The sequence below is a fragment of the Acomys minous genome, assembly GCF_964271855.1.
Source record: "Acomys minous genome assembly, chromosome: 9".
NCBI classification, from domain to species: Eukaryota; Metazoa; Chordata; class Mammalia; order Rodentia; family Muridae; genus Acomys; species Acomys minous.
The window spans coordinates 28,919,067-28,942,211 of NC_140490.1; the positions used below are offsets into that span (position 1 = coordinate 28,919,067).

General features: G+C 45.6%; 1 protein-coding gene across 2 annotated transcripts in view; it reads left to right on the top strand.

The window, feature by feature from the left end:
• The window catches only part of LOC311606105 (uncharacterized protein), a 32,179-nt gene extending 24,949 nt beyond the window's left edge, over positions 1 to 7,230 (top strand). For both annotated transcript variants that reach the window (XR_014782197.1, XR_014782198.1), the window contains one exon: positions 6,818 to 7,230. The gene's annotated coding sequence lies outside the window, so the exon portion shown is untranslated. The remainder of the gene's footprint in view (positions 1 to 6,817) is intronic.
• The last annotated feature ends 15,915 nt before the right edge of the window (positions 7,231 to 23,145 follow it).

Here is a 23,145-nt window from a genome sequence, read left to right on the forward strand (position 1 = left end):
AAGTGATGCACTTCCTTACGGCATGTTAATACACATATGGATCGTTGTGCTTTGTTCTCCATTTCTGGTATTTTCTTTAAACTGGGTCCATTGCATTTTTCTGCAACTTAAACCTCATCATAACTAAGGAGGAATATTAGAAAAGTCACTAGATAGTTCAGGTCTGGTCCATCTAAAGAGCAGTCATTTTATATCTCACACAGAGGTGGGCATCTCTTTTGAGTTTAGAAAGCCCAAGGGAAGGGAAATCAGCCTCATCCTGAGGACTAGTGATGGGCAAGCAGGAAGAGCCTCAGGAGTGCTCTGGGATGAAGTATGCTGCAGCCCTCACCAGCCCTGAGGTATTGGCTGCCTTGACTTTCAACTCCCAGGTTCTACAACTGGATTTCCAGTCTCCCACCCCACCCGACCCCAGCCCCTGCCTCCCCGAGACAGGGTTTCTCTGTGTAGCCTTGGCTGTCCTGGACTCACTTTGTAGACCTGGCTGACCTTGAACTCACAGCGATCCACCTGCCTCGGCCTCCCAAGTGCTGAGATTAAAGGCATGCACCCCCACACCCAGCTTGGATTTCCAGTCTTTATAACACTTTCCATGTAATTTTTATTTTTATTTTTTGTAGCAGCCTGAATACAGGAGGACAGAGGGCCAGTCAGGGTACCAGCCGTAATAATGCAGGCCTTAAAGGATATGGCAGTGAACATAAAAGAACTTTATCTCTTACAATTTAAACCTTGGCTTCCAGCTGGCAGGCTGCTTTTCCTCATCTGGTAGGGATCCCTTCTTCAAGGCCTCACTGGGCTTGGAGAGTGACAATGAAAACTGGGAGGCCAACCTGTGGTTTGAAGTGAAAAAAGGAAACTGATTTTTGGTGCAACTGCTAGTCACGCTAGAAGGACCTTAAAGGTGTCCGCTTACATGCCTGTTAGAATGCAGCAGGCACAGAGATGTGCCTGACACTGACAGCCAAGGAAGGCTGTAACCATTCTGTCACACTAGCAGGCCACCACAGGCAGCCCAGAGCAAACCCCGTGTCAGGACAGAAAAGGACAGAAGCCTTTTCGGAAGGAAGGACCCAGAATCCCATTGGCCTTACCTTTGCCTTTCTAGTGAAACAGGCATTGTTCAGGTTGCTTTCTGAGGTTACAATCAGGCACCTCGTCTCTCAGACACTTCTATTCCTCAGTGCTGAAATTTCAGTTGTGGAGACCAGTGAAATTTCCCAACTTATTTTCTTAACTTTTATTTTTTCAGGAAATGAAATGAATACTTTTTACAAAATGACAAGTAAAGAAAAAAATTCTCTTCTCTTCTCTTCTCTCTCTCTCTCTCTCTCTCTCTCTCTCTCTCACACACACACACACACACACACACACACACACACGAGAGAGAGAGAGAGAGAGAGAGAGAGAGAGAGAGAGAAGAGAGAGAGAGAGAGAGAGAGAGAGAGAGAACAGACAACCCCCACGCCAGCAAATCAATATTCAAATCAGAGATTAGAATTGTATTTTGAAGATAGCAAGTCTAAGTTAATGACATTCCTTTTGTATTTGCCCTCTGAGATCACAGAAAGCAAATAAATAATTCACCATTCTGAAGATGACCTCAGAAGAGAACTTGCCTTTCTTCAAGGACATTCCTAAGGGAAAATCACTCAGGTTTATGAGTCAGACAGAATTGCCTATGTAGGAGGTTTTTGTGTGGTGGGCTGAACGGCTGCCTTGGGCCTGTCTACACACACAACAGCTGAACAACGAAAAACACCAGATGATGAGACATCACCAGTGTTCACCAAATCACTCTGTGATGATTGTATCTTGTTTCAATTATTTATTTCTAACTAGTCATACAGTGTGGGTGGATAATCTTTTTTAAATATGTCCCCTAAAGGAAAACTAACCATGTAATTAATTTAGAGTTGTTTTTCCTTAAAGACACATTAACCGTGTCTTTCACTTAAGCAAAGACAGTAAAATAGCACATACTTCTTACAAAAGTTTATGTCAGGTCTACGTCATTGCCATGGTCGAGCAAATGAAAGAGACAGGGACAGATGAAGGCCGAGTGGGATGAGCGGGTGGAAAGTACAAACAGGAGAAAAGGAATGAGTAGACACCAAAAGGTACAGAAAATAGTGCCACAGGAAGTAGATGAGAAAAACAGAACCAGCAGGGCAGAGCACAAGGAGGGAAGGTGAAGCTAAAGAAAAAGCGTGAGTTTGTTTTTTGTTTCTGAGATGAATGGGGGTCCCATTTGATCCAGTGAAGAACAGAGCCTATTGACTAGGGAGGGGAAGTGAGGGAAAGGGAAAAGCTACCACCCGTAGCCAGCCCAACAGTATTCACAACTACATCCGCTTCTCCTGAGGTGGCATAGAACTTAGCGATTAGGGGGAAGGAAAAGGACACAGGACGCGGCGTTTTTCCCTCCAGATTCTCCCTGGCTTCCTGGAGATTCTGAAAACCCGAGACATTGTATGACATAAACCTGAAGTGTTCTACACGAGGCCATGTTTTGTTCCCCAGACAGGGAGGGGCACTATTTGGAGAAGCTGTAGAGTCTCTAGTAGGTGGGGGACGAAGAAGGCAGCTTAGGGTGTGTGGTCTTTGAAGACCTGGCTTCTGGACCCTGCTCTACCACAAGGTGAACAGCCCCCATCCCGCGTCCCTGCTGCCAGGGACTGAGCTGTTTTGCGATGCTGTCCCTGTCAGGATGAACTGAACTCCAGGAAAACCATGAGGCAGAATAAAGTCTTTCCTCCCTGGAGTTGTTCCCGTCAGATACTATAAATACCGTGATTCGGAAGGAAGCAGTACATACAGAGAGGCCTGGGATACAGCTCAGTGGGTAGAGTGCGTGTAAGGCTTGTGAGTGAGGTCCTGGGTGCAGTACCCGGTGTGGATAAACAAGGTACTCCTGTTACAACACCAGCACGGGGGAAGTAAAGACAGGAGGATCAAAAGTACAAGATAATCCTCCGCTACCCAGAGAATGCAAGGCCAGCCTGGGATACACGAGATCCTGCCAGAAAGAAAGCAATTAATATCGGATTGAAATAATCTCTGGCCTCCTAGAGGCATCAACAAAAGTCGGTGACTAAGTTCTCCAAAGGAGAGGCAGCTTCTGACGAGGCTAGCATAAAGCTCTTATGAGTGAGGCAGGCGCACAGCTTGATCCGGTGCTTGGAAAGTGCCCAGTTTGGGTAAAGAGAATAATCTAATCTCTTGCCTCTTGGCTAATAACCAGAGGATAGAAAGACAGGAGAAGACTGACTGGAAGACATATAAAGTGAAGGGGGTGAGGGGATTGGGGGAATGGGAGGGGGCACAAGGCTGAAGAGCATTTGTACCTGACTGAGGTTCAAGCATCATGCCATGCCTGTGCCAAGCATAGCTGGCTTTGCCAAAAACACATATGATAAAGGATACACACTAATGAACAATTTCAATAAAGGACATATAGCATTATTTAAAAGATTTATTTTATTATTATTACTGAGATAGGGTTTCACTGCATAGCCCTGGCTGACCTAGACCTTACCACACAGACCAGGCTGGCCTCAAACTGATGAAGGTCCTCCTGCCTCTGCCTCCAGAATGCTGGGATCAAAGGCAAGTGGCACGGCCCGAAGATAAAGGTGTATGCTTATTATTTATGTGTATGAGTCTGTGTGAATGTATGCCATGTGTATGCAGGTGTCCTTAGGGGCCGGAAGGAGGTTTGAGGCCCTTGGGAGCTGGAGTTGAGGTGGTGGTGAGCCACTGGCCATGTATAGCGGGAACTGAACTGAGGTCTCCTGGAGGAGCAGCAACTCTCTTAACCACTGAGCTATCTCTCCAGACCCGTGGTGGCAGCTGTTTTATACTTTTCAGATAAAACAATTTCTTTTTTTTTAAAGATTTATTTACTTATTGTATATGAGTGCTTTATCTGCAGATGAGACATCAGATCATGTTACAGATGGTTGTGAGCCACCATGTGGTTGCTGGGAATTGAACTCGAGACCTCTGGAAGAGCAGGTGGCGCTCTTAACCACTGAGCCATCTCTCCAGCCCAGATAAAACAATTTCTGTTCCTCCCACTCAACTCTAATTTACACAGAGAAAGCAGTCCTGAGCAATGCATGAGTGAATCAACATGTCCATGTTCTAATAAAACTTTATTTATGTAAACTGCCAATAGGCTGTGTGTGGCCTGCAGGTTTCCTCATACTGATTATGCATACAGAGTATTCAGTGTAGGCTTTAAAGGTCTCAGCTCCTGCTATCAGGCTGTCTAGTCAAGCTTAGGAGGAAAACTGGACTTGAAGGTGATGACTCTAAAAGTGAAGTGTTGCAAGGTTTGGAAATAACATCTCAAAATGCAGGCGTCACTAAAACATCCTTCAACCTTTAATGAAGATGGACCCTTCTAGTTAATTCTCTGTTGGAAGGTTGAATTTCTGCTGTAGGTTGTATCCCTGAAAAATTGGTATAGTTAAGGATAAGCACTACTATTTTATGATCTGGGAGAACTATTGAGCCATCTATTGGGTTTCAATACTTTATTGCTTTTTTCTCTTAGTGTTACATTTCTTTATTGTTCTCTGTGTCCTAGGTGCTCTGCAGATGCCTGATTAGCTTGAATCTCTCTCTGTCTCTGTCTCTGTCTCTGTCTCTGTCTCTGTCTCTCTCTGTCTCTCTGTCTCTGTCTCTGTCTCTCTTTGTCTCTGTCTCTGTCTCTGTTTCTCTCTCTGTCTCTCTCTGTCTCTCTCTGTCTCTGTCTCTCTCTCTGTCTCTCTCTGTCTGTCTCTCTCTCTGTCTGTCTGTCTGTCTCTCTCTCTCTCTCTCTCTCTCTCTCTCTCTCTCTCTCTCTCTCTCTCTCATACACACACACACACACACACACACACCCCTTTACACCATCCAGGCCCAAGTACAAGATTTCATACTTAATTAGCATTTAAAAGCTCTACTGTCTTGCTCATTAGTCCCGTATGTTAATCCTAGGTACAATTATTATTAGTCCTACTTAACTGATGAGAAGACTTGAGTTTACAGAGGCTCATTACTTGCCTGTATTTATGAAGAAGTATAAGAAGCCCACAGAATGCTGGGGTTGCAATCCAGGCACAGCTGACTTCAAACCTGTGAGACTGGCCTGCTCTGCCTGTCATGTGTGACCTGAGTGCTGTGTCCTGTCTCAGAGAGCTTGACTTTGTGGGCTACGGTGTTTTCCCAGGATGGGCAGTGCTTGTGACTGTAGCTCTGGTTCCTTTGGCTAGGTTCAGAAAGGAAATGACTACAGAGGACAGCACTGCAATCTGTCCCAGGCACTCAGAAGGTTCTCTGGTATTGCAAAGCAAAGTTCAAGCATCAAGCCAAGAGCCAGCACTGGAGCCTGCGAAGGGCTCCAGTCACTTCTAGAGATGCTGTGCCAGTATTGCATACCAGGGTTGCATGTGAGGATAACACATCCCAAAGCCTCCAAGATCAGACACAAGGTGGAAGAAAAGAAAACTTTGAAATAGGCCAGACTGAGCCCAGGGCACAGGGGATTTGAACTGAGTTCTCACTGAGAAACAGGAAGTCAGATGGGTTGAAATTGCAGCTGTGGCCAGATAGAGGTCACCAGAAATGTCTTAGAGGAGAAGGGACAGGGACTGCCCCTGTGGAATTAGACTGACCAGTTACTATAGGGGACTCAGGAAACAAACCGGTGTTTGCGCCTGATCAGGGAGTAACAAAGTGGCACTGTGCTCACTGGGGATTTCATGGGAAACACTGCTGTATCACCTTCTGTGAGTGCACCAGGCCTATGCCCAGGAGTTAGGGATGCAAGGCCCTGGACCAGTGTGTCCCTCCTAGTGAAGTGTATGCATAACATGCCCACGGCCCTGGCTACTGTTTCCTAGTCTTCCAAAGAGAAACAGAAATAAGGATGGCCTGCCTCTCACCAGGGGAGGGGGCAGTGTGAACGCATGGAGGCTGGGATGGAGAAATAAAAATAGCACTCAGTGTTTTGTGACCACATCTCATAAACATCTTTTGGTTTGCTCTTCTTCTTTCAGTCTGTGAGGTAAGGAGTGTAAGGAGTCTATTCTGGGAGTTTATGCTCTGGATGGTAGTAGAATGTGGCTCCCGTTCAATAGAAAGCATTCTCATAAGGTTCCTGTGAACAAGCAGGGGCATAAATAATAGGCCAGTGTGAGACACCTGAGTCTAAGAACATCCGGATTAATTCCAGCAAGTGTTTCCTCCCTTCACACTGAGGCCTACAGCCATCTGAGTGTGAGGAGGCAGCAGGCCGAGGCATCCCTGCAGGTGAGGTGACAGGGTACCCCTTCAGCCTCTGACAGCAGCCCACTCATCCCCTGAACATGTTAGTACTATCAGTTAATACTCAATGCTGAATTTAGGAAGGGATACTAAGGGTGATCATGGGGCTGTAGAGTGTGTTTTGCACAGAACATTCCAGGCACAGAACATGGGGGTGCTGCCCAGACATGATGTCTTTCTGAGAAGTTATAGGGAGAAAGTTCTGCCTAAGGGCACCCATGCTGAAGAACATCCTGGGTTGACAGAGATCCTGGCCCCCCAAATGCTTACTTGAAGGTCATCACAAACATTCATATTGGGGTACAGCAAAATACAGCCAAGCAAGTACCCTCTATGGACAATTCTTTTATTACAGATCCTTTAACTCAATTAAACTATTTAATTGTGTGTGTCTGCACATGTGGGTAAGTACATGTATATGTGTGAGCACATATGTGCATGTGTGTGTGCCTGTGTATCATCCAGCCCCTTACCTTGAACTGTGTTCTTTCTATTACTTTAGTGGGCCAGGAGCTGTAGAGGACCAAGGGCTCCTGAGGAGTGTTTGGCTGGACAATTATGCACCTCACCACAACCTTCAGAATATGCATATCACAGAACTCTGGATATCTCTCACGTCTAGCATCTTCATCCCCACCATAGGGAACTTTCTGGCACTGTAGAATGCTAACCACCCTTCTGTGTGTTTGGTAAAAAGAAGTTCTCATCACTCCAGGAGCACCCCTCAGCAGTGTCACACACAGCTGGACCAGAAACAATCTCTCCTCCCGCCCAAGGCACAGTCATCCTGAGACACATTTCTACTACTTCCCAGAGCTGCACCGAGAGCTTTGGACCCACAGACCACAGGGAATACCTTCTTGTCTGCCTTTCCTCCTCCCGGTTCCACCTCCTTCCATCTCCCTGCTGCTGTCTCTGGATCGATTCCCAAATAAACCATCTGTATTTGAACCTTTGCTTCTGGGAGACAGTCAGGGATAGGTGTGCCTCCTCACACAGTCTCTTTGCTCGTCAGAAACTTGGGATGGTAATCTTCAGAGAGAAACTGAGGCCCCAAGATGTGGCTGAGTTCAAGGATACATGCTGTTAGAAATGACAATGAGCCTTTAATCTCAGCACTTAGGAGGCAGAGGCAGGCGGACCTCTGTGAGTTCGAGGCTAGCCTGGTATATAAAATGAGTCCAGGATAATCAGGGCTATACACAGAAACCCTTTCTTGAAAAACTAAGAGAGAAAGAGGGAGGGAAGGAGGGAGGGAGAGAGAGAGAGAGAGAGAGAGAGAGAGAGAGAGAGAGAGAGAGAGAGAGAGAGAGAGAGAAATGACAGTGAGTGCTGGGTAATGGTGGTGCATAGTTTTAACACCAACATCCTGGAGGCAGAGGGATCCCTGAGTTTGAGGCCAGCCTGGTCTACAGGGTGAGTTCCAGAGCAGCCAAGGCTACCCACAGAGAAACCATGTCTTGAAAACAAAAAACCAAACCGAACAAACAGAAATGACAATGGGGTAACTGTGATGTTTTATAAACCAGAGAAGACACAAAACCTAAGGGCTGCATGTCAAGTGGTCATTCTGGCACACTGCAGTCACTTCAGTATTTGCTTGCTCTCCACAAACAAAAAAACAAACAAACCATTTTGACACAAGGATGTCAGGAATTAGATCTGGCTTTTTTTCACCAAAACAGCCGCCTGAAACCCCCTGCCTTGTTCTCTGAAAGCTCTGCAATGGTGAGACAGACCTTCAGGCCATCCTTCCTGGGGTGAAGCCCTTAAGTACCCAGAATAGAATCACAACTCAGAGGCTCTGAGTCAGGATGCTGGAACCCACAGGCCAAGACACCTTCTCCTTATTAACTTCTTCAAAGAGCTTAGTCTCTAGCTTACCAGTGCCTCCTTCGCTGAACCCGTCTGCTGTAGTCATGGGACCATCCCTCTTCTTGTTCCAAGTTACCACCCACTCCATCTCGTGTAAGTAGGTCTTCTTTATTGATGCAGCAGTAGCAACTCTTTATTGGCTTTGATGCCGTACTGTAACAACAACAATAAAACACTTTCTTTGCACATGTCTGCCAGCCAGGGAAAATAAAAGGGCATTTGTATGATTATACTATGGAATACTTTGGTGACCATTAAGAGTAAAAAGTAGGCCGGGCACGGTGGCGCTTTAATCCCAAGACTCAGGAGACAGGTGGATTGTTGTGAGTTCAAGGCTAGCCTGGTCTACAAAGTGAGTCCAGGACAGCCAGGGCTACACAGAGAAACCCTGTCTCGAAAAACAAACCAACAAAAGAGTAAAAAGTAGAAGTCTACATAAGGACATAGAAAACCATTTGTATTGCCTAAAAATAAATTAGATCTATGAAAAACACACAGGCGATTTTAAGTGCAAATTGTGGCCTGTGCCAAGTCTTAAAAGGCTACATATAACACGATCTCAACTATACTGCATTCTAGAAAGGCCAATGTGAAAGTCAAAAGATTAGGGGTTGCCAGTGCAAAGGCTGAAGAACAGGTGAGTGATTTTAGGTCAGTGAAACTATTGTGATTTCAGATATTACTGAGTTTGGCAGAACCCACAAAATATACAACACAAAAATGAACTGGTCCTGGCTCTTAGCAGATGCTCCACACCCGAGTAAGATTTCAGTAATATGGGAAAAATAAGAGAAGTATTGACTAGGGCCCTGTAATGTGTGTGCAGTCTTCTCTAAGCCCAACGCTGCTCTAAGAATTAAATCCTATGTATAGTCTGAAGATGTGGAGTGATAATTTTCTGGACACAGTGGCACAGGCATGTATTTCTGCTTGCTCAGCAAGCTGATGCAGGAAGACATTATGTTAAATGGCAGCCTAGGCAAACTGGATGGCAAAACACATGTGAGGCCTAGGTTCAAACCCTGAGCAAACTCTGGGTGCCAAAGCATATATGGGGCCCTAGGTTCAAACCCCTGAATGGCAAAAAAAAAAAAAAAAAAAAAAAAAAAGGGAAGACTAATTCATTCTCCCCTCTTCTATCTCTTTCTCTCATAGGGTCTTTCATAGCCCTTGGTCTTGGACTCCTGACCTTTCTACCAGTCTGAAGCACTGGGATGTTTGCCACTAATGTCAGTTCCACTTTCTCTTTTTAGTGAACTAGTTAGGCTATAAAGAGGAATGAAAAATAATACAGTGCAGCTCCAGGACTTGATTTCTGACTCCTGTGGCCCCAGAGTTCTCCTTGGGACTGGGCTTTGGTTCCAGTTGCCATAGAAGTCAGTATGGGATGCAGCCTTCAGCTCCAGTGGTCCATAGTATTTATTGCATGCCCTGGTTTATTTTTACTTTTATTTTTATGTTTTGGTTTTTCAAGACAGGGTTTCTCTGTGTAGCCCTGGCTGTCCTGGACTCACTTTGTAGACCAGGCTGGCCTCAAACTCACAGCAATCCGTCTGCCTCTGCTTCCCAAGTGTTGGGATTAAAGGCCTGTGCCACCACACCCGGCTGAATGCCCTGGTTTATACTACAGTGGTCCATATCAGAGCTCTGACACCCATAGTCTCCAAATTGACTATGTGATTGGGGTTCTTATTACAACCCATTCATAGGAGATGGGCGGTAGTGACGCACTTGGGAGGCAGAGGCAGGTGGACCTCTATGAGTTCGAGGCCAGCCTGGTCTACAAAGTGAGTTCAGGACAGCCAGGGCTACACAGAGAAACCCTGTTTCGAAAACAAAAACAAGAAAAACTCCAATCCATTCACAGAGTCCGGCTGGACCACTGTTGTGACTCCAGTGTCCAGCAGGTTCATAGAGTTCAAAGTGTGGCCAGAGTTTTGACTCCAATTGGTCATATTGGTGCTCAGCATGTGGCCCTGCTGCTCTTGGTTCTGCTGTCACCCAACCAAGGTGGGATCACCTCTGTGACTCTACCTGTCAAACAATGCCAAGCTCTACTACTATCCACAGCTGAACTTCATGAAGATATCCCTCTAGAAAGACAGAAAACACAACAGCCAAATAGAATCAATATTTATACTAGAGGCAAATCCAACATACATAAACCACAAAGCAAAGAAACACAAGGAATGTGACCCAACAGCCACTCACGGCCGGTTCCAACTGCGCAAGTCTCCTATAATGGAACCTAAAGTTACAGAGAAATGTCTGAGGAAGAATTTAGAGTCTTATTTTTTAAAAATTGATGAGCATATAAAATGCTCAAACAAACCGATGCATGAGCTAAAGAAACATACTCTTTCTTCTCCAAGTTGCCTTTGGTCATCCTGTTTTATCACAGCAATAAAGAAACCCTAAAACAGCTGGTTTATTTTGAAAAAGTTAACAAGAGTGACAAACCCTTATCCAAACTGAACAAAACAAACAAACAAAACAACCAACCAAACTAACTAACTAATTTAGAGATGAAAAAAGAGTTGGTACAGCAGACTCTGCTAAAATCCAAAACATCAAAAATACGTTATACATCGAAGAGTTGGAAAATCTAGAAGAAATGGATGAATTTCTAAACTACTATGACCTGCCAAAATTGAAACCAGAAGACAGAATGACTTAAAGATAGCCCACCCCCGACACCCCCAGCAACGGAATCAAAGAAATTAAAAAAAAAAAAAAAAAGGTCTTCTTGCTGGGCATGGAACAGGCAAGGCTACACAGAGAAACCCTGTTTTGAAAGAAACCAAAAAAGAAGAAAAAAGTCTCCTCCAAAAGACAAGCTCAGGATCATATGGATTCACTAAAAATCTTTATATTTTTGTTTTAATGTATATGAATGTTTCACTTGCGTGTATGTAAGTGCACCATGTGCTCTGGTGCCCACAGAGTTCTGAAGAGGGCATCATGTTCCACTGAGCTGGAGTTACAAATGGTTGTAAGCTATGCCGTGGTGCTGAGACTGGCAGCATGTAGCCCTGGCTGTTCTGGAACTCGCTTTGTAGATGAGGCTGGCCTTGTACTCACAGCAATCTGCCTGCCTCTGCCTCCCAAGTACTAGGATTAAAGACGTGCGCCACCACTACCTGGCTTATCAAACTTTTAAGCAAGGCTTAAGACCAAGACTCAGGTTGTTTCACAAATTACAGAGGGAAGGACCTCTACTAAATTTATTCTGTGAAGCCAGTATTATTCTGTGACAAGGCAGCTAGGGGAAAGGAGTCGAAAGACAAGCAACAGAGTCAGAGACAGCCTCTAGCCCCTTGGTTAGGGGACCCACATGTTGACCATGCTGCACATCTGCTACATATCTGTAGGCTGGAAGATCTATGCCCAGCCCATGCATGCTCTTTGGTTGGTGGTTCAGTCTCCCCATGGGCCCAGGTTAGTTGATTCTGTATGTCTTCTTGTGGTTTCCTTGATCCCTCTGGCTCCCTCTGTCCTTTCTCTCAGTCTTCCATGGAAATTCTGGAGCTCAGCCTATTATTCGTTTGTGAGTCTCTGCATAGTTTTCCATCAGCTGCTGGATGGAGCCTCTCAGAGGTCAGCTATGCTAGGCTCCTGTCTGCAAGCATAGCAGAGTATCATTAATAGTGTCAGGGGTTGGCTCTCTCCCATGGAGTGGGTCTCAAGTTGGGCCAGTCATTGGTTGCCAGATTGGCCTCAAACTCACAGAGATCCACCTGCCTCTGCCTCCCAAGTGCAGGATTTAAAGGCATGTGCCACCATGCCCTGCCCAATGTTGTCATGCTTTAAGAACAAATTTTGAGGTAGAAAAGGCGATAAACAGAAGATGCCAAAGGTGAGTGTATCCAGAGTGACAAGGCGTCCAAGGCAGGTAGCAGGACTCCAGTGAGAGGCAGAGTATTATTAAAGATCTCATTTGGAGCACAACTAGAAGGAGGGGGTGGGGAGATCACAAAATACAGGGACAAACAGCTCTGGGGAAGTGATGCTAAAAACAGGCCAGGGGAAGGACCGCTGATGCAAGAGTTAGCACGAGTTGGGAAGTAGAGGCAGGTGGATAGATGTGAGTTCGAGGCCGGCCTGGTCTACAAAGCAAGTCCAGGACAGCCAAGGCTACACAGAGAAACCCTGTCTTGAAAAACAAAACAAAACAACAACAAAATCTTAGCACTCAGGAGGCAGAGATAGAAGCAGAGGCCTGCATGGATGTCTGTGAGTTGAAGGCCATCTTTCATACATAGTGAGTCCCAGGACAGCCAAAGCTACATGGTGAGACCTGTCTTAGAAAAAAAAAAAAAAGAGTATAGGAAGCTAGGAAAAATATATGGTGGATGGTTCTAGCAGGAGTTGGAGGGGAGTAGATTTTATCAAAACACGGTATGTACATGCATAAAATTCTCAAAGGGAAAAACCATATTTAAGAAAGGAACAGGCTTGACCATGCCGTCATACTGGTTACAGCAGCTGCCCTGCTTGCCCTGTCCAGTCCACATTCAATCTGCCAGGTGCTCCGAGCACCTGAGTTTCCACACTGGCTTTGCCGCCTAGTTGTGGGAGCCAAGACCAAGCTCTACATGTGGGAGCTGTGTGATGATTACATGGAAAAGGCTTTGTAAACTGTGAGCGTGCCATGTTAGATATTCTTAGTTTTGTTCATTTTTTTCCCCCTAGGTTGACCAAAATAACAGTTTCCAAAAATAGTATGCAGGGAGGGATTAGTCATTCTTTCCATACTAACAAAAAGAGCAGGGGCCGGGCTCTCAGGAGGCTATTAGCTCGAGTGTGGAAAAGGCATTCCGGTGGCTTTTGAACAGCCAGGGGTCTCCTTGGAATGGTTCCAGCTGCTTTCAACCTTGTGCTTGCTTAGTGACTATTTCATTATATGTAGGTAACCTCAGCATTAGGATATTCTTTTGTTATGTTTTGTCTATGCCAGGGATTGAACCCAGGGCCCTTCACCGGAAGTTAGGGAAGATGTACGGTGCGTGGTTCTCATGCCAGGTGCACTCACCTTCCAGTCAGCTCTATCTCAAGACCTAGGATTTCTTTAGAATTCAATTTTTGTTGGAAAGGAGAGAGAGGGGGGAGGGAGGGAGGGAGGGAGGGAAGGGAAAGAGGGAGAGAGAGAGAGAGAGAGAGAGAGAGAGAGAGAGAGAGAGAGAAACAGCATTATTCCAACTTGAATTTCTTTTTTTTTTTTTAACTTCTTATAAACATTCACAATTTTGTCAAGGAGGGTAAAGTAGTCCAGAAATCATATCCTAATCAGAAATGTTTGCAAAAAATTTTAATCACATTTTAGTTTAGTTTTTTTTGTGTGTGTGTGTGTGATGTGAGGGTGTTTGTATGTATTGTAGTATGTGAGTGTATGTGGTATGTGCATGTATGTAGTATGTGCATGTATGTGTGCATGCGTTTGTGCATTTGTGCATGCATTTGTGTGTGATGTGAGGGTGTGTGTGTGATGTGAGGGTATTTGTATGGTGTGAGAGTGTTTGTATGTGTTGTGGTATGTGCATGTGTGCATGTGTCTTTTTGTGTGTGTGTGTGAGAGGGTGTGTGTCTGTGTGTGTGTGGTGTGAGGGTATTTTTATGTGTTGTGGTATGTGCGTCTTTGTGTGTGGTGTGAGGGTGTATGTGGTGTGAGGGTATGTGTCTGTGTGTGTGGTGTGAGGGTGTATGTGTGGTGTGAGGGTGTGTGTCTGTGTGTGTGTGGTGTGAGGGTGTGTGTCTGTGTGTGTGTGGTGTGAGGGTGTGTGTCTGTGTGTGTGTGGTGTGAGGGTGTGTGTCTGTGTGTGTGTGGTGTGAGGGTGTGTGTGTAGTGTGAGGGTATGTGTGGTGTGAGGGTGTGTGTCTGTGTGTGTGTGGTGTGAGGGTGTGTGTCTGTGTGTGTATGGTGTGAGGGTGTGTGTCTGTGTGTGTGTGGTGTGAGGGTGTGTGTGGTGTGAGGGTGTGTATCTGTGTGTGTGTGTGGTGTGAAGGTTTGTGTGTGGTGTGAGGGTGTGTGTGTGCTGTGAGGGTGTGTGTCTGTGTGTGTGTGCTGTGAGGGTGTGTGTGTGGTATGAGGGTGTGTATCTGTGTGTGTGTGTGGTGTGAAGGTTTGTGTGTGGTGTGAGGGTGTGTATGGTGTGAGGGTGTGTGTCTGTGTGTGTGTGGTGTGAGGGTGTGTGTGGTGTGAGGGTGTGTATGGTGTGAGGGTGTGTGTGGCGTGAGGGTGTGTGTGGTGTGAGGGTGTGTGTGTGGTATGAGGGTGTGTGTGGTGTGAAGGTTTGTGTGTGGTGTGAGGGTGTGTGTGTGGTGTGAGGGTATGTGTGATATGAGGGTGTGTATGGTGTGAGGGTGTGTGTGGTGTGAGGGTGTGTGTGGTGTGAGGGTGTGTGGTGTGAGGATGTGTGTGTGATGTGAGGGTGTGCCTGTCACAGTAGCTGTGTGGATGCTAGAGATTTCTCATAGTTGTGAAGCCAGTGTTGTCTTAACTCTCTGTGGATTCCAGGAACACAATTCAAGTTCTCAGCTTGCATTCCCCAGCACCAAAGGCCTTGAACTGTTGAGCCGTCTTCAGCAGATGGCGAGGCTGACTGCCAGGGAGCTTAGTCCATCCTCCGGTGTCTACCCCAACAACATCACAATTTTAAATATATTCCAAAATGCTGGGCTCCTATGTGGATTTTTTAGGGATTAAAATTCAGGTCTCCGTGCTTATGAGTCAAGCACTTTACCCACTGGACTGTCCCCTCAGGCTATAAATTACACTTTACAGGGAGTGATGGACAATCCAAAAGGGACTCCAAAACTGCTGTTCCCTTCAGAAATTCCAACAGAGTTCTGAACGCTCACTTTTTAACATAACCTTGCCACTTTGGTGCATGGCCCATCAGTGGAGTGGGGATACAGGCTCTCGGGTGAGGTTTGGGGGACTGGAAACTGTCTAGCCTCAGAGAGGACCATCCTGGCACCAGTAGGAAAGTGTGAGGCAAGCTACTGCTGGGACAAAAGCCTTCACTGGGGATGCCCCTGCTACACTCAGACAGAAGGAACAAGGCAAACAGGGCAGACTCCTGTTGTTAAAACCATCTGGGTCCTTTGTTCCTGGCCTGGCTCCAGTTCCTTACAGGAGGATTTCTTAATCTTCTTGTATGTTTCCACTTCTCCTTGTAACGGTCAGTCTGGCCTTCCTCAGCTTTCTAAATTTAACTTTGCACTTTGGATTAGAGGATGACATAGTGGCAGGATGGCATACTCTCCTATTCTGGACCTTTCTTCCCATGACTGTGTTTCCTTCTTCCTCTGGACACTTCCGCTTACCAGATCTGCTCTCCCTTCTCACTAGGCTGCGACAGCAATCCCTGCCCCACTGCAGAGATGACGTAACTCCTCTGCTGTGTATCCTTCTGTGCCTGTGGGTGGACTTCAGAGCTTCTGAGGCATTGTTTCCTAGAGCAGGTGTGAGGTGACACCACTTCAGGATGGCCTTGCTGTCTTCCACAGTCCTCCAGTTGACCGGATGTCCCTTGAACTTGCTCACAAGATGGCTGAGTAAATGTGGAGTAACTGTGGGATGAGTAGGTTAGGAGACATGGGGATGGGAGGAAGGGCCCAAGCTTTTTCAGGGAATCCAATGAGTTACACATCAGGATGGAAAACATTATTCTTTGTAGACTCAAGATCCTTCAATGACAGACCCGTATGTTAGTCAACATCCTTACGAGGACTTAAAGGATGCTGAAAACAGAAAACAGCCCATAGCGTCCTCATTCTGCATGCTGTGGTGGATAATTTGTAAGATGCTGTATGTCAGGCTTCCTTTCTGAAGTATTGCTATCACCTTGGCTGAGCCTACTTCTGAGATGCCTTGCTGATAATAGCTGAGGCAAACCCTCCCTGCAGGGGGTAAGGCAGAAGAGCCTAGTCAGGCATGAACCATCCAAACAAAGCCTATGAGGGGCTTGAACTTTTTACACTCACCTAAAAAATGATGAGACTTTGGGGTGGTCTTCACCATAGTTCTCATCTCTGGCTATTCTCTATACTCATCCTAAAGCCAGGCCAGGCTTCACCTTTGGCTACTCTCTGTGCCCTAGCCAGAGGATGCTAAGGGATTTGTGGCCATGACCATGCTATTTGGTGCATGAGCCCTTCTTGGGGTTTGGACTGGCTATGTATAAAGCCACTGATCAGGTTATACACACCCTTCTGGTTGCCATCTTGGTACTCAGCTTTCTGGTCTAGCATTGGAACACAAGTTATTGAACTTTTCAGTTTCTTAAGTGTCCCATGGTGTCCTTTGTTCTCTAGGCTTTCTGTTCATGGGACATTCTCTCTAATTATAATCTCCCTCCATTTCAACTCTTTTGTTGTTGTTGTTGTTTTAATCTAAAGAACACTCTCTGGAAGACTTTTTCTGACCCATGCCTGACTTAACGGCCACTCCAGTGAATACAGTTTGAATTGTGACATTTGCCACTCTTGGTGGCTGGCTTTTATGCAACTGGATCAGCTTACTAGATCACAGGACTCTGTTGTTTTGTTGTCACCATATGGCAAAAACAGTCACAATGTTCTTTAAAAAAGCAAGGCCTCAAAACCAATTAGTGAATAAATGAGTCAGAATATCAGAGGCTGACCTAGAAAAGGTGTACAGACCAACTTGTGATATTGGGGTTGTTTTTCTGAGATTCAAGTTTAGCTAGCAGTTCTGTGTTTATCTGGCTATGTTTCTTGCAAATTATATACCTAGTTCTGCATATCAGATAGTTTAATGTACTAACTTCAACAAACTCTGTGAGTGAGGAGTCATGTTGCTTCAGATGAATAGATTTCCCCCTCTCTCTCTTTCCTTCTCCCAGTCTTTTTTGTTTTTCTCGCTACCTTTTTGTTTCTCTAACAAGTACGGTCCTGTTAGAGCCTTGCTCAGGGTCTATGTCTAACTCAATTTACATTCCTTCTCATTCTCCATTATTCTAAACACTATCTGGTTAAGTTCCTAAGAACAGCCATGGAAACTGCTTAGTTCTATACTTTTACACATTCCACCCTATCTAATTAGCTGAGTCACTTTGGAGTTTCCTGGTTTAAATTTGACTTTCATTACTGCACAGTCAGTAGTGAATAATGTTGAGTAATTAATGAGTAATCTAATTTCCTTTGCAAAGATATAATATATCTTTCTAATTTAGTTTCATCAACAGCTTATCAGATCAAACATTCTCTCAGAGAACTAATAAGGAAAGAAATACTGAAAAGTTAAGTACATAAGTATTCATATCAACAAATAAAACCACAATGAAGTACTGGCAATGAAGAAGGAAAAATCTCTATTACATAACCAATTACTCAATTTAATTTATCTTGCTATCTACTAAAGAATATTAAATCACTTGAATTTTTAAGCTAAGTTTCCACAAAATTGATTTGCCCCAAATTATTTCCTTATTAATTACATTATTTATTGTGTATCTGCCTTCATTAAGGTTTCAGCCTGGGTTTAAAGTCCACAGCCCCCTGCAGTGGAAATGATTGCCTTTCAGGCCTACCCAGAGTTATGTATCATCTATCGAGATAAAAAGTCCTTGTCATTGCCCAGGAGGTTCAGAAAGAGCTCAGGGGGAGCTGGGAGATGTAAGAGGCTTCTATTGCAACTGCAGGAACAGAGAGGAATTTACCGTGACTTTTTTTGAGCAGGAGTGAGCTCAAGACAGATGAGGATGGAGCTTTGCAGAAGCCCCTGTGAGCAGTATCCTCCCTTACCTGCAAAAGAGCAATGTTTCATCTTCTCAGGATGACCTCAAGCCACCTCCATACATGAGCCATACATCTGAGAATGTCCAGGACGCTGTGACAAAATGCATAACTTGAGGTAGTCTAGGAAACCCTGCAGTGGGCAGTTACTTATATACGAGCCACTTGCTTGCAACTGCACTGTTTATGTGATTCCAAATAATCCTTAGTGTGGTTGAATGCTGAAAACAGTCCCTTGACACTTTCTTCAAAGTTAAGGACAGCCGACCCCTTAGTGGACTGATTCTTTAAGGACGTTAGAGGAAGCTTCTCAGTCTAACCACAAAGTAGCAACAGCCCTAGTAGGGCATCTCCTTGGGTGTGCTTCTGAGTGTGAGGGAACAACTCTTGAGAGGTCTGTGGTGATTTTTGACTCCTGTCCTTGGTTCAAACTTGTGTCTAGGCTCATGTATTTCTTGGGATGAGGAAGGCAGTTAAGTACAAGGTTGCCCTGAGCTTTGCTTCTGACCTTTCTACAAATTGAATGCATCACAGGATGCTCTCCCAGAGTGCTGGCCCTTCTGCATCTCAATCAGGGCTCACTGCAATTGGAATGAGACGGTGCATGGCTAGGAAGCCCATCTATGAGAATTGAAAGTTCAACTCCATTAATCTTGAAATGCAGTCTGGTCCCCAGAAAAAGCCACAAACTGACTATCTGTAGCTCAGCTGGCAACAAAATCCAAACCTATGTGAACTCACTGAAAGGAAGAACCTTGCATAGCTCAACATGACATTGCTTAATGGCTTTGGTTAACCAGCATAAATACATTTTTACTACAAATATAACAATATGCCTTAGTACAGAATGCCATTTAAGATCCTGTGGTATATATTACAATAGATGTGTTTCTCTCCTAAGACTCAAAATAAGTTCTCCATTCTGACATCCTGTTTGAGGATTTTGGATACGTCCTCATGTTTTTACTGCACACAAAGTACCATTGACAAAAGAGGAAGAGTCATGTGACCCTTAACAGGAGTTTAAGTTCTGCTAGTTTTGTTTTTCTGTTCTTATCTCTGCCATATAAAATTAATATGTTTCTAAATCGATACAGTGTTCAATATGTGGCCTCAGGACAGAAGAAATTTACAAGCTGTCTTACAGGACTACACTTCTTTATTATTGCAATATTGGAAACTTATTAGTGCTTTACAGTGATCACAAACAACTGAAAGTTCACAAACACTAAGATCATTTGTTCTTCCCACTAACCTCTCTCTCTAATTCTCTCTTTGTATGAGATGTGCAAACAAGTAGGAAACATAGGAACAGGATGTGTGACCAGTACAGTCATACAAGGCCCTTTATTCAGAAGGAATATTAGTCATGGTGTTTCAAAGAATCACACCAAATAGTGCGTGTGTGTGTGTGTGTGTGTGTGTGTGTGTGTGTGTGTGAAGATATTTATTTAAAGGACCTGACACATGCCCATTTGAAGGCTGGCATGCTCCCTTGGTTCTTCAGGGTGAATTGAGTTACAGAACCCAGGAGCTTTCCCCTGGAAAGGTCTCTAATCTCAAGAGAAATCAAGTGGAAATGATGTTTGAGTTGGTTATAAAAGCCTTCCTCTGCTTTGGGAGAGGGCCAGTCTTTGCAGCCTTCTTGGGCTTCCTGCTGACTGGGGAAAACAGTACACCTCAGGGAGAACTGTTTGCTTATTCAGTCTAGGAACTTAGGTGTTAGTCTCACAGGTAACACCTTCACAGAAACACCAAGAAAAATATTTGACAAGCGTCTGAGGACCCTGTGGCCTAGCTACACTATTATATAAGATTAGTCATTGTGTTAATAAAAGGAGCCCACACACAAGGGTTTAATAATTGTTGAATTTGTACCACCTAAGGGAAGGCCAATGGGGCAGTAGCACACATCCTGGAATCTTGGAATTCTGGCTCTCCCACAGTCCTACATTTTTTGCAACCTGAAGCCAGTGCTTGGCTACATTATCGCCTACTCTACACCCAAAGGACACTGCCATGCTCTTGTCTGGTCTTAAGTTCAGGGAACGGAACAGGTGTGGAAAGGATCAGATTCAGGAATGTACCCCCCATAGCCCAATTGGTAGAGCCAGGCTTCAGGTACCTGGGGTGATCAGGTACATGTGTAAATGAACATGGCAGCAAAAAAGCAAACTCCCATGGCAGACCAAGAAATAGATGAGAGGGCCGGGCGGTGGTGGCGCACGCCTTTAATCCCAGCACTTGGGAGGCAGAGGCAGGCGGATCGCTGTGAGTTCAAAGCCAGCCTGGTCTACAAAGTGAGTCTAGGACAGCCAAGGCTAAACAGAGAGACCCTGTCTCGAACCCCCCCCCCCAAAAAAAAAAGAAAAGAAAAGAAATAGGTGAGAGAGAACTGAAACCTTTCTTGATTTGACTATTCAAATCCTCTGAAGTATCATGCATTCACAGTTTTCAGGAGGCCCCACAGAGTACATAGCTTGTAGTGAACAGGAAGAATAGTGAAAGAAATTTCAGCTGCCACCCTCCACCCCCTGCCCCCCCCCCCCCGCAGCCACTATTCACAGACACAAAGCTATTTCTTGTGTTGGTCCCTATATTTGAAACAAATGATAAAGCTCAAGGTTCCAGAGTTGCAAAGACATTTTAACTTTGAACTGGAGGTGACTTTTCTCCTTATGCTATCCTCTTCGCAGTCTTGAGGCAAGCCCACGGACACGTGGCGGAGCCCCAGTCCACCCTTCTATATTCCCTCCCACTCTCTGCTTCCTTGGCCAATGGTTGAACAGCATTCCTCTCCTGTCGCTCCATCCCTCTGCCCCTCCCCCACTCTCTCCCATCTTCTCTGCTTTCCCGGCTACCTTCTCCGTTCCCCTCCTCCTTCTCTTTCTCCTCTCTCCTTCCTTCTCCACCTCTTTTGCTCCCTTTCCTCACCATCACTATTAGAAGAGCTGTTAAGCCTGACATTGTATACTTCAATTTACACCCCCCCTCCCCCCATAACCGCCAGCAAGGTGCCAGTAATGACTTGCAGTTTGCAGATAAGAGAACTGTGGCTCATAGTCTGTGTCTGGTTATATTACCAGAAAGGAAGAATTCTGGAAGTTATGCCAGGGGTGTTCTCTTTCCATATTGCTCCACCTTAACAGCTCCTGTTTTCAATGATTCTCTTTGTCTCTTATAACATCAATGCCAGGACAAGAGTTCCACAAGGAGACCAAACAGAGCCCACAAATCTGGGCCCAAGGGGGCCTGCGGAGACTGATGTACCAACCATGGACCATGCACGGAGAAGACCTAGGCCCCTGCTCAGATGTAGACCATAGGCTCAGCCTCCTTGTGGTTCCCTTAACATGGGGAACAAGGGCTACCTCTGACATAGACTCTGTTGCCCATTCATTGTTCACTTCCCCCTGGCGGGGCGGCCTTGCCAGGCCACAGAGGAAGAGGATGAGGCAGTCTAGATGAGACTTGATAGGCTGGGGTCAGATGGTAGAGGAGGAGGGCTCCCCCTTTCTGAGGACTAGGAGAGAGGGGAGGGGGAGAGAGGGAGAGAGGGTGGGGCTGGGAGGAGACAGGGGAGGAGGCTACAACTGAGATGTTAAGTGAATAAATTAATAAAATAAAATAAAATAAAATAAATGCCAGGATTTTCATTCAGAGACCTCCTTCACATACCATCTACCTGAATCAGCCCTCCTTCAGCTACAAGTGATAGAAATCCAAAGTAGTTTGATACAAAAGGAATTCATTGGCCCCTGTGACCTGGAATGGTTGGGGAATTTTGTTGCAGAGACAGCTGGCCCCAAGACAGCAAGCTCTGCTTTCAGGATTCCCACGGTGCTTTCTCTTCTGTTAGGAGCTATGGCTCAGTGCACAGCTAAATCTGCTGCTGCCTTGAAAGCCACAGATAAGGGAACACAGCCTGCCTTTGCTGCCTCCGGAGTATAGTGTGCTAACTGGCCAGACTGAGGCCCACTTCACTTCTACCAAGTGGGAGGCAGGGCAACAGGAGTCACATGAAAAGAACAGACTAGCTGCTCCTGAGAGAAAGGAAACGAAGATGACTCAACACACCTGTTCCCTGAGGTGTGAGCCTGTGAGCTGTGAGCTGTGAGCTGTGAGCTGTGAGCTGTGAGCTGTGAACTCGAACGCGGGCTCCTTCCTGACTTGCTATTCACACTGCGCATGCTCCCTTTCCACCTGGCTGTTTCTCTTCTTTTATGCAGACATTTCCCTCTCTCTCTCTGTTTGTCTTGCTGGCTAAGTATGGCAAATACCTGGAAGATGTAGGCATGGAGCAAGTAAAAACCAGAAACTCCAGTCCTTGATGCGGCTCAAGTTCCATTAAGAGTTCCGCTCACCATCTGTTGAGATGAGTTTGCCTGTGGCTTAGGCTTTGAGCATGACACTCTGACCTCTGTTCCCATAGTGTGAGCTGAGGCTGCAGAGACTGTCTTTCTGGCCCATAATGCCAGAGATTTTTTTTTTTTAATTGCCCCTAGCAAGAATTTACCATCTGGCACCAAGACACCTGGAGCAGGGGCCAACTCCTAACAGAGACTTTCCCCATCCTCTCAGTGAATTGCCGTGGCTCCCTCCTCTTTATTGAATCTGGAACTTAGTGCAGAATTGTCTGGCAGGCTATCTTGACATATGAAGGCTGGCTTCATGCTAGGCTACACAGCCAGGATGTCAGCCAGTTACTTGTGACTGTAAGTGCGTCCCAGGTGAGTTATGCAAATACTAGTTACGGAGCTGGAGCGTCTATGTGGCACCTAACAGTTGCTCAATCATGCATTAAGCTCTGCCTGGTGGGGCTTGAAAATGAAGAGCAGAGTCCCTTCCCTCGAGGCAAGTGCCATCTTGCTGTGCAGCATAATCTTCACAGAGGGAATTAGAGAGCAAGCTGGGCTGTGTGGAGAGGCACTGACTCAGAATGAGTGGGCAATGGGACTCAAGCAACAGGTTCTAATCTCTCGTCAAGGATGCGTGGGGATCCGCTACTAAAGTGAGGGCCAAAAAGTCACTGCCACAGAGACTGCGTGTGTGGGTGGGACGTATGACAGATGCGTCAGATTGAGCTGTTCAAACCCTGCAGGTCATGAGCGCAATGCAAAGCGCTAAAAGATAGGAAGCGTTCCAGGCCCGATTACTTCTTCCCAGCATGGCCTCCGAGTAACAGTGTTTGTAAAA